Source organism: Ambystoma mexicanum, unplaced genomic scaffold (genome assembly GCF_040938575.1).
Source record: "Ambystoma mexicanum isolate Mex_15411 unplaced genomic scaffold, UKY_AmexF1_1 Mex_scaf16, whole genome shotgun sequence".
NCBI lineage: Eukaryota > Metazoa > Chordata > Amphibia > Caudata > Ambystomatidae > Ambystoma > Ambystoma mexicanum.
In genome coordinates, this window is record NW_027182391.1 from 1,482,763 (window position 1) to 1,492,819 (window position 10,057).

The following is a 10,057-nucleotide window of genomic DNA, read 5'->3' on the forward strand; positions in this document are numbered from 1 at the left end:
GGTGTAGCCAAGTACCTAAGTACATTTGATCTGACATCAGGCTATTGGCAAATAGCCCTGACAGACCATGTCAAGGAGAAAACTGCAGTTTCAACCCCAGCAAGCCTCTACCAGTTTAAGGTTATGCCTTTTGGATTAAAGAATGCACCTAGTACATTCCAAAGGATGGTTAATCAAGTTCTGAATGGGATGGAGGACTTCTGCATGGCATACTTGGATGACATTGCAGTGTTCAGCCCTACTTGGAAATAACATGTTGATCACTTAGGATATGTTTTGCAGGCTCTTGAGCAGGCCCATCTGACCATAAAGGCAAGCAAATGTCAAATCGATCAGAGTAAAGTGGTCTACCTTGGTCATGAGGTAGAAGGAGGTGAAATAATTGCCTAGCAAAGTACAAGCTGTACAAAGCTGAGCCACCCCTACTACTCAAACCCAAGTGAGAGCCTTCCTAGGCTCACTGGGTACTAAAGGAATTTCATCGAGAACTATGGGACCATAACTTCTCCTTTGAATATAGTCTCCTCTCCAAAATTCCCTAAAAAGGTTAGATGGAAGGAGGAGTGCACTCAAGCCTTTGAAAACCTGAATAAAGCCCTTTGTCAAGCTCCAGTCCTAAGAGCTCCTAATAATCACCAACCCTTCATTGTGCCGACAGATGCATCCAATACAGGTATAGGTGCAGTCCTTAGTCAACTGGATGAGAAAGGTAGGGAGCACCCCATTTGCTTCATCAGCGGGAAACTGAAGGAACCAGAAACAAGGTGGGCAACCATAGAGCGGGAATGTTTTGCCATTGTGTGGTCTCTGAAGAAGTTTAGACCATACTTGCATGGATCTACTTTTGTGATTCAGACTGACCACCAACCCTTGAGAAGGTTAATGTAAATGAAAGGGGAGAACCCACAACTCCTAAGATGGTCAATCTGCCTGCAAGGGTTTGATTTCACCATTGAGCACAGGTCATGATGTCACCACCAAAATGCTGATGGTCTCTCTAGGATGTTTATAACCGACTAGAGTGAAGAGATTCATCCAGGAGTGGATTAAATCATCCTATCCCTTAGTCTGGGGGGGGGAGTGTTAGGGAGAATTCTCCAGAATGGCTTATTTCCCTTACCTACTGAGACCCTCAGCAGCTTTGCTGGATTTCTAGGATTTATTTTTTTCACCTGCTAAGAGTGTGAGCCTTTTTTCCCACTCTTACATGTGTTTTTGGCTATGTGTTGTAAATTTGTATGTGTTCATGGACTGTGCAGTGACACATGGTTGTCTTTTTTAGACTTCCGAACTCAGACTCCATTTTCTGGGACTGACTATTATCTCCCAGAACATGTAAAGTTGCCATTGACTTTTTAAATTCACAGACCCAGTACAAACTATCTTACATAGAGTACTGGAAAGGGTTAATAGTTATACCTTTTTGTCTGTCTCTCAAGGAACATTATTTTGTTCCCCTCTCTTTAAGATTTGGCTGGTGGCAGTGGTATCTACCCTATTTTTCCTACTGCTGTCTATTTGAATAGCCTTGGTACTGTTTTAGGCTAAGTTAGTAGCCTCAAACATAAACCCGCTGGACCCCTTTTATTTTATTTTGGTTCCGGCTGGGTTTATTCGCCATTTCTTTTTGTAAAGGTCTTTCCTGTGTTTTACTCTGTGCGCCAAACCAGATTTGGTTCCTTTGTTCACCGTCCTTTGGCAGGCTTCTGCACAGAAGCCCTCCTTAGGCGCCTGAATGTCTGAGGGGGACAGGATGTGAGGGAGGGGTTTGAGACTCCCTGCACATGTTCTCCTTGCAGACCCATGTCGCACTCTGTATGATTGGCTGAGGTGACTGTCCCGCCAGGACAACCACCATGCTGTGTGATTGACAGCCAGGCTATGTGAATGGGGGAAAACTACATAAAAAGCAGGTCTCTGGGGCTTGGAAGGCAGAGTCGCCACTGGATCGTGAGAACCGAAGAGAAGCTGAAAGAAGTGGACCACTGCTACGAATGAACCTCCCGGTGAAGCCCTGCTGCGGTCCGAATCTCCAACCTTCGACCACAGGGAAGATCTGCAAGGAATCTTCTCCCCTTTAGCTGGTGGGACCAACCAGTTCACCAAACTCCAAGCCAGGCCTCCCTCTTCTGGTCGAATTTGCTGTGCACAGCTACAGTGAACCAGATAGCCAGCAGGACTGGAACCTGCTTGCATTTTAAGGAGAACACATTTTATTTGTCGCTTTGCTCTGCTGCTGGTTTCTTCCCTGGGCAGTGCAGGACTCTCCAGTCTTCCTCCTTCATGTTAGTCAGACAGTCGCTTCAGGAACCATGAGCCTGCAGGATCTGCCAGGAACGTCTGCCTCAGCTACAGCATTCTTCTGCTCTAAAGGTACCTTGATTCAGTGTTTGTTTGAACCATAGTAATTGCTGTCCTTTGTGTAACTACTAGTACTGCTCACTTTACTCTTGAGATAAGTCTGGCTGATCAGCCATCGCTACCACTTTACTGTGTAGTACAGGCTTGTACCAAAGGTGAATTTGTACTGTCACGTAGTAGTCTTAATTGTGTGTGGTGTTCCCAAAGGGCACTGCATATGATTCTGCCTAACACAGAGTGATATTGAAAATGGGTAAAACTATCTCTAATACTCATTACAGTCCACTGATAGTAGGGAGAAGTGAGCGGGAGGCCTGGAGCCTGGGTCCTTGTTGAAGGTGTTGGGATGGTGTTGAATGCACGTACAGAATCCCAAGCAGGCAAAAAGGTTCCGGTTGAGAAAAATATATCAGTGATCCACCTTGTGGGAGCAGAGTGAAGGGTGTGCCATGGACAGAGTATACATTGTCTTAGTTCGGTCCGATACATTTAGATGCCGACATATAGCAACACAGTAAGAGCAACAAATGTATTAATGTTGCAGTTGCAGAGGTTATAGATAGGGCACCTTTATAGGCCGGTGTTTAGTTGTTGTATTATTAGTATGTATTGATGTGCAATATGGGGGAAGAAGCAGACGTAGGTGGAAGATGGAGTCAGTAGGGTAGTGTGGTAGAAACGAGGTCAGTGTGGTAAAAGTGACAGGAGTAACGCCATTTTGGATGTTAATGCCCAGCACACGATGAACAGATGAGAATGCTGGATTTAGTGTGGATCTGCTGCTCGGTAAGTCCAGCTCCAAAAACAAAGCCCTTTTTCCATTCCCCCAGCAGAGAAGCCGAGGTCAGAGGCATTCATTGTACGCAGATAAACACTATTTGTATCCAGCTGCGGAGCCTGGATGTCATGGGAACGGAATGTTAGTTGGTAAAAGAGCAGTCCGGGATGTGCCCTTTGAAGGACAAATTAATGAGACTAGTGCACGTGGCTGTGTAATGCCAACGAGCCAGCCGATGATTTAGAACACTACTGCCCTCACCCTGGGATGGACACCCCATATGAATTGCACCTAGACGCACAACTTAAGCAAACAAATCCTTGAAATTCAGACTGGTGGAGAATGGTGCCCTTGTCATATCATCCATGGGCACCTGGGGTTGTGAGATAAGTGCAGGGAGCTGTGTCTAGAAAGTCTTGTGATTCGGGACAGGGGTCGCAGAGTTGATGCCAATACATTTTGTTCAGATTGGGGGCGCAGCTCACATGCGCCAATGCATCTGGTTTCATGAGAAAGCCTACTGTCTCATCAAAAGCAGAGTTTGGCCTTGCAAAGTTTCTTTGTGCCTGGAACAGGAGAGTGAACATCACGTGATGGACCCAAATTTACGAGCTTATCGATAAGGACACACCAATCACACATTTGGGTTCGTCAGTGACTATGTAGGGGACCAGGTGTCTATGGAAATGGGGGCAGCGTAGATGTGGCCAATCGGTCATGGGACTACAGGGTGGGCGATTAGCATGTTCTATAGATGGTAGCCAATGAGGGTGGTGGGATTATGTTGTACTCATTAAGCATAGTATTGTTAATTTGCGCTTTTTCTTCTATATAAGGTGTAACGTCTTGAGATGAGACCTGTGTCATGTTCGGTTTATAGTCAAAAAATCGAAAACAAAAAGGTTGAAAGTCAAAATATCAAAAAAAAGTGGAAAAAAAGTCACATTTCTTTTTTATTACATTTTTTATTCGAAATGGGGAGGTTCCCCCCAACCTCCCTTTTATTATTATTTTTACGTTTTTTTTTACATGCGAGAGCCAAAAAAAAAAAATAAATAAAAAATAAATTATTCAACCTTTTTTTTGTCGTTATGTTTTCGGTTTGTCTTTCGACATTTATTTTCTCGATATTTTGACTGGACACCGTCATGTTCGTTATATGGAACTGTCTGAGACCCTTTTGCATATAATAGACCTTGTTGTCACTTGCAAAGAGGTGTAGTGATTGTATTGGTCATTTGGATTGGTTTTATTCTACGTTTTCTGTCTGCCATCCTTTCAAAGGCATGTGGTTTGTACATACAAACATTCCAAAATATTAAATCCAGTTGGATAAACCGCCTATCCAAACATCATGGTCGCTTTGCAAAATGCATCAAAAAGGTGCCTTAAAAAATGTAGTGTCAATTGGAATAGACCATGATGCAAACATAAGCCAAATATGAATAAAATGGTTCCATGGGTAGTGAGCTGATTACCATAGGTAGGATTACTTCCCTATGCAGCTAAGTCAAATATAGTAGTTCTTGCAAAAAGAAAAGTGTTGAGTCTCTAGAGCCCAAACATCCAGTTCCAAAAGCTTCAACATCCAAGCAGAATAAAGGTGTGCCAATTAATCCCTCCCCTATGGCCATAATGGAGGAAGTTGTCCCTGCTCAATGCTCGTCCTCCAGCTCTGCTCTCCAGTCAAATGGCATTCCTTCAGGATTCACAAACAGCACTGTGTGACTCCTCCTAGAAACAGGCTTTTTATAGCTTTAGCACAGTTGTTTATCAAAAGCCTGAAGATTTTTATCTATAAAAGCCGAAGGTTTTATATGTCTAAAAGCCTGATGCTCTTTTTCTCTCCATGCCCGTCAGTTGTAACACCTTACCTGAGGTCCTGCGGGGTTGTCATGGATTTCCCAGGGAAAGCAGAGGCACAAGTGATGATAGCACACAGACTCCAAAGCGGGACTGGATAGCAGCACTGGAATGAAACAGCCCCTCCACCCAGGTCCCCCAAAAGAAATGGGTTTCTATGTGCTGAACCTTCTTGTGGCGGAATCAACCCGTCATGTAGTCTGTAATCCCTGGTTGTGAATTGCACTGCATGCATGGTGGAGAGAGAGCGGTAAAAGCAATGAGCATGTAACTTAGGCTCCAACCCTTGTCTTCCCCTCCTTTCCCTGGTTTCTTTCCCCTCCCATCACTGATCTTTACCTGGTGTTTTTGCAAGGGGCTTACAGCGTGGTTGGATAGGTTATTGATGAAAAGTTCTCTGGTTGCGTACAAACGGGGCTGCCGCGATGTTAGTGCCACTCTTCATTAGCTTTGCTATATCGGCACCCTTCCATAAGCACACTGTTACTTCACACCGAGCATTTTTTAACAGACAAAGTATTAGCGCAATGATCAAATGCACTTCTGGCAGTCAACAGGTCTCCAGCATAGTTTTACAGATAAGAAGGTACTGCCCAAGTGCCCGACATACTACTGCATTCAACAGGTCTTTCAGATATTACAATGGATTCAACTTGCATGCACATGCTGCTCCGTAACACCTAGCTGCTACTTTTCTTCTTTCAGGTCCAGCACCTGTGCAGAGGGCAGGGGTTCATCCTGAAGCCAGATGGTAGCCCAACAAATGAAAAACATCCAGGAAGAAACAAGGAGGCAATGACGTAGGAAGAAAACACGCCACCCCGACCGTGTTGCTAACAGGTAAACATTACTCACTTGAACTGCGAACGCTGAGCATGGATTGCAGAGTGGCATGACCTTTTATAGGCTTTGTTTCCCAAGATGATGGCACGGCTGGACATTCTGGAAAAGGTAGTTTTTTGTCTGCACAGAACGCAGCCTTCCAGGACAAACCAAGCACACAGAGCCCAGGTGTGATATTGCTAAATACATATACAATAGGGCTTCCTTTGTGGGTAAGGAGTGTACTGTGCTTCCCCTTCCTGGTGTTTTTATGTTGGCTTGGGGTCAGTGTTACTGAGAACCTGCCCCTCTTTTGCTGCTCAATCCTGACATCAGTCAACAATCTCCCTCATATCCGGCCTAGCCCAGAAGCCTGGTAGTCCATTGTAGTCTTTCAGGACTTAATTATTGTTATCAGAACATTGGATACTATTAACCAAAACAAAAAGAACTATTGAACTATTGGAACACATCCCAGACCATTGCGTTGCAGCCCAGAAGCTACACTAGCCATAGTGTTCCTGGTTGTTCCAAAACTACTGATTAGCCTGGCACACAACCCAGACTTCCACAGTAAATAATAATGGGTCTCATCACGAGTTGGGCAGTAGCCCTTAAATGGAGTGGTAACGGAATTAGCACAGGCAATACCACTCCGCTGGATCACAAGTCAGAGGTAATTCTTTCAGCCACAAAACAAATTGGTGCTATTGTCACTAGTGCTAATAGCCCTGACAACACAAATCGCAATTACAGCCATATCAAGTCCATGTATGGCGGTATTAGCGCCGGAAACAGCCTAGATTTATTTCCAGCCTCGAGCTGGAGGTAAATGAACACAGGTGCTAGAAATAAAACCACAGGTGCATCCAATGTACTCCAGAGGGCTACATAAGGCACACCCCTACCCCAAACTTTGTTTCCAACACCATGCTTCCATTATTTTCTGCAAGCTGGAACAGCCAGCTGCTTGGTGCTGCGTCTGAATCTTGAGAAGTTTGACAACCAGGCTAGGGCACAGTGAGTGCAGGGTGGCATAGGTGGAGGAGAATTTTTCAAGCTAGGCGAGCACCCATCCCTAGGGGTAAGCCATTACCCTGGGCCCTCACTGACACCCAGTTGGTCACCCTGTACCGCATGACAGGGAGATCATCACCAAACTGCTGGCCTCAATCCAGGAGGACATTGGGAGCAGTATTAACATCTGCACAGCTGTGCCCCCACTGGTCAAGCTGGTTCCATGGTCCTACACTACAGCACACTGCTGGGATACATGGAGAGGTACAGAGGACAGCAGACTTGGATATTGGGTGAGTCCAATCGGCTCCACATATGCACAGTGAAGCCCCTGACAAAAAACTGGGGGTGGGTTAACACTGAAACAAAGCATGGCATGGCAAGTGAATGCACTAGCAGCACCCGACAAGCACCCACACCAACAACAGGGGAGAGCAAAGGGTGCATGCACATGTTGGACACACCTGGGCGCACAAGCTGACGTACACATACTGCAGCAATTACAACACACATGACCACATGTACCACAACCACACTACAGCACCCAATAGCAGGCTATCCATCCCAGCATGTCCCATGCACGACCCCATCACACAAAGCAGACATTAACCCTCATTGTGCATAGCAGAGTGCATGGAACACAGCAGAACAGGTTAGATTAATTCATAGTAACTCAAAAAAGGAATTGTGTGCACCAAATCCACAACACTGAGATGGGGCCTTTTCTCGTCTTTGTGAAACACCAGACAAGGCACACAGCCACCAGGGACACACCACTAAACAATCGCCACAACGATACAGGGTGCATGTACAGGCAAAGGAATGCATGACACAATTGACAAAGGCTGCACAGACATCACACTTGAACCAGTGTAAGTTGCCTTTATGTGTTGACCACACCCACCTACGGAGGAATGAAACCCATTTCAATTCAGGCCACCTTGCTCTTTTCTTCTGATATTAGTCACATCATACACCCAGTCATTGATTCTGGTGCCACAGGAAATTACATATACATCTCCCTCACAGCCTCCTTGAACCTGTCCTTACAGAACAAGAGCCGGCCCGAACCAGTTCAGGTAGTTGATGGAACATTGTTAATTTCTGGTCCCATAAAACAACAAACGGCCCCTTTGACACTGTTACTTCAGGACACACACAAAGAGACTATATCCTTCGATTTGATCACAACACCCAATTCGGACTCATCCTTGGTATTCCATGTTTACGGGTTCACAATCCTGTCGTGGACTGGGCCTCCGGTCGCTTGTACTTCGAGTCCACGTATTGACAATCCTCTTGCCTTGCCCAGTCTGCTGTACCTGACTCTCCGTCGCAGTTATTAGGGGCCGTCGCTCAACTCACACCGAATGACACCCTCCCCATGGAGCTTGATCCACCCCGGCACATAGTGGGTTCCATAGCTTCAGGCATTCCTCCGGAATATCAGGACTTCCAGGAAGTGTTTGATAAGGGTTGTGCAGAATCCCTTCGTCCACACAGGCTTTATGATTGTCCCATTGACCTCTTACCTAATGTTAGCATACCTTCCGGGAGGATGTATTCCTTGTCTCCCTCAGAAGACCTGGCTCTCAAGGAATATATACAGAATGCCTTACGCCTGGGCCATATCCGGCAATCCACGTCATATTTTAGACCATTATACAAATCATCCTTTACACTTTAAAGACAATATAGATGATGCCCTGGAAACGTACTAAATGCGACAAGCCAAAGGATCTCCAATCAGCATATGGGAAAAAAGTATAGAAGCACAGACCTTTCCTCTACTCTTTCCTACTGGAAAAGGAGGACGGTACGATGATAGACCCACACAGATAACAGCATCAGAATATCGCTCTTTACGAATGTATTCAGATGACCCCAGATTCAGACAAAACGTGATATACATATTCCACCTTCTCTCTGAAAGTGAACTAGCAACTCTATGCTACGGAGTTGCACACACATTAAAATCAAGTACCCATTTTCAAAATATGTCAGCTATGCAATTATTACAAAAAGTGCAAGAAAAAGATGAGGTTTTACAGTCAAGTATTACAAATCTTTTAGCAAACATGCGTGGTACAAAAGAATACTGGTTCCGACGTCACAGAGATGTACGCTGTATGATAAGAAACCTTAGCCCACCCACTTGGTTTGTTACATTAAGTTGTGCAGAATATGCATGGGAAGATTTACATGATTTCCTACGCCTAGCAAACAAAAAAAAACATAGATATAAAAACACCAGGAGAACTCTGCTCTCTAGATTCTGTAAATGTATCAAGATATTTCCATCATCGCTTCATTGCTATGCTACACTTTATTTGTAATACGACGGTTCCTCCCCTCGGAGAAGTTCAACACTTCTCCTAAATTTGGTCAGGACAGTGATGCCACTGTTTTGCAGTTCATCCAAAAATATGTCACTTGTGAAATCTCTTCACAAACAACCCATAGGGCCTCATTACGACCCAGGCGGTAAGTTACCGCCTGGGCCGTGACTTTACCACCATGGTGTAAACTGTGTTTACATACATTTGAGACCAACATTAATAAGATTTGCTTATTGGTTTTTAGTTAACGTTAGTGCTTGCCACTTCTTATATACTATGATAGGTTCTGCATATACACTGTCTCTTAGACTATATGCTTGCCAAAATGGCATCTCGTGTGAGCCTGCGCAGACTCCCACATCTTCGAACACTACCCTGCAGATGAATGTCAGAAAGGGAAGTGGACATGGATCATCTGGACTCGAGAGGAGTATGCCTCGTTCCTCACACATACCCCATGCAGAGGAGGAGGGTGGGTGGAAGGCAACAGCAAAATACAACACCTTCAAGGCAGAGGAGAGAACCAAGAAGCAATCCATATCTAGGCTTCCCAGAGTCATCCCACCAACCAGTTGCTTGGGTCTCCTGCAGGTTCAGCCCTACCAATGTTCGATGGTCAGTTGGGCAGACCTCCTGGGAAAGGGAAGCATTGAGGATGATAGCCAGGTACTAGAGTACAGAGAGATGGGCATGGCTGAAGGCAGCAGCAAGGTGTGGTTTAATAGATCAAGCACTGGCAGGCAAAGTCATTCACAGGATCATGGCAGGCTGATGTGATATTAATGATGCAGGGAGGCAGAGGGCCAGGGCCATGCACAGCCTTTACTACTGCTAGAATTACATTGCCAACTTGTGGTAGTGTTCAGCTGTAGGTTCC

The 10,057-nt window shown here is 45.3% G+C and overlaps 1 protein-coding gene across 1 annotated transcript in view; it reads left to right on the forward strand.

Moving 5' to 3' along the window:
* LOC138554392 (zinc finger protein 268-like) overlaps window positions 1–10,057 on the forward strand; it is a 36,324-nt gene that overhangs the window by 17,191 nt on the left and 9,076 nt on the right. Inside the window, exon 3 of the mRNA XM_069642585.1 lies at window positions 5,708–5,842. The gene's annotated coding sequence lies outside the window, so the exon portion shown is untranslated. The remainder of the gene's footprint in view (window positions 1–5,707; window positions 5,843–10,057) is intronic.